We start from the raw sequence: 1,807 nt of genomic DNA, 5'->3' as shown, positions 1-1,807 counted from the left end.
AACATTGGAGAATTTAAGGAACTTTCAAAATTACTGATGCCTGATCTCACTCCAGAAATTTCAATTTAATTTGAGTGGGAGGGGTATGGGTATTGGAAATTTTTTAAAAACTGCTTTATTGATTGTAATTTACCTATCATAAAATTTCATTTTATTCTACATTTTAGGTGTACAATTAAATACACATAATCTTAGCCAAAAGGCCAAGAAGTGATGGGTGTACAATTAAATACACATAATCTTAGCCAAAAGGCCAAGAAGTGATGGGTGTACAATTAAATAATTTTTAGTATATCTACAGTTTTGCCACCATCCCCACAATCCAATTTTAGAATGCTTGCCATGAGCCCCAAAACATCCATTGAACTAATTTGCAACTAAACCCAGTTCCTGCCGTTAGCCGCAGGCAACCACTAATCTGCTTTATTTCCCTATACATTTGCCTTTTCTGAACATTTCATACAAATGAAATTATACAATATGTGGTCTTTCTGCCTGGCTTTTTTTGCTTGTTTTTGAGGTCCACCCATGTAGTAGCATGTATTAGTACTTCATTCTTCTTTATTGCTCAATTGGTTCTGTTGTATGGATATACTCTATTTTATCTATCCATTCACTGTTGACTGACATAAGAATTGTTTACACTTTTTGGTAAATAGTGTTGTTTTGGCTATTCACATACAAGTCCTTACATCAGCATATATTTTCATTTGTTTTGGTAAGATTCTTGAGAGTGGATTTTCTGGGTCATATGATAACTCTATGTCTAGCTTTTTAAGAAACTACCAGACTGTTTTCTAAAGTGTCTGTGCTATTCTGTATTCCCATCAGCTATGTATGAAGAGTTTCCCCACATCCCCACCAACACTCATTACTGTCTGTCTTTGGACTATCTTCTTGTGGTGTCAAGTGATATCTTGTTGTTTTTATTGGCACTTCCATAATGCCTAATGATGTTTAGCATCTTTTCATGTACTTATTGGTCATTCATATATCTTATTTGGTGAAATGTCTATTCATGTCTTTTACCATTTTTAATTGGATGGTTTTTGTCTTCTTATTGAGTGGTAAACATTCTTCATATATTCTGGATAAGTCTATTATATGATATATATATTTTAAAATTATTTACTTTAATTGACACATTGTAATTGTACATGCTTACAGGGTACAGTCTGGTGTTTTGATACATATATATGTTGTACAATGATTGGGTCAGAGTAGCAAATATAACCATTACCTCATGCATTTATCACTTCTTTGTATTGAAAACATTCAAAACCTCTCCTCTAGCTGTTATGTAATATACAAAACTTAACTGTTAACCATGGTCATCTACTGTGCAATAGAACACCAGAACTTATTCCTCCTGTCTAATTGTAATTTTGTACCCATTGGCCAATCTCCCCTATGTTTTCTTGTAGTAGTTTCATAGCTTCAGTTTCATGTTTTACATTTAAATCTTTAACCTTTTTGAGTTGATTTTGGTATATGGTGAGAGGTAAGGGGGCTAGTCTCATTCTTCTGCATGTGAATATCCAGTTTTCCCAGCACCATTTACTGAAAAGACTGTCTTTTCCCCAGTATGTATTCTTGGCACCTTCGTCAAAGATCAGTTGGCTGTAGGTGTGTGAATTTTTTTCTGGGCTCGCCATTCTGTTTCATTGGTCTATGTGTCTGTTTTTATGTGAGTACCATACAGTTTTGCTTACAATAGCTTTGTAGGATAACTTCAAGTCAGGTAGCGTGATGCCTTTGCTTTGTTTGTTTATTTCAGGATTGCTTTGACTATTTTCAGTTCCCTGTG

This window comes from Galeopterus variegatus, unplaced genomic scaffold, assembly GCF_000696425.1.
Source record: "Galeopterus variegatus unplaced genomic scaffold, G_variegatus-3.0.2 Scaffold616, whole genome shotgun sequence".
Lineage (NCBI taxonomy): Eukaryota > Metazoa > Chordata > Mammalia > Dermoptera > Cynocephalidae > Galeopterus > Galeopterus variegatus.
Note: the sequence above shows the minus strand (reverse complement) of the source record.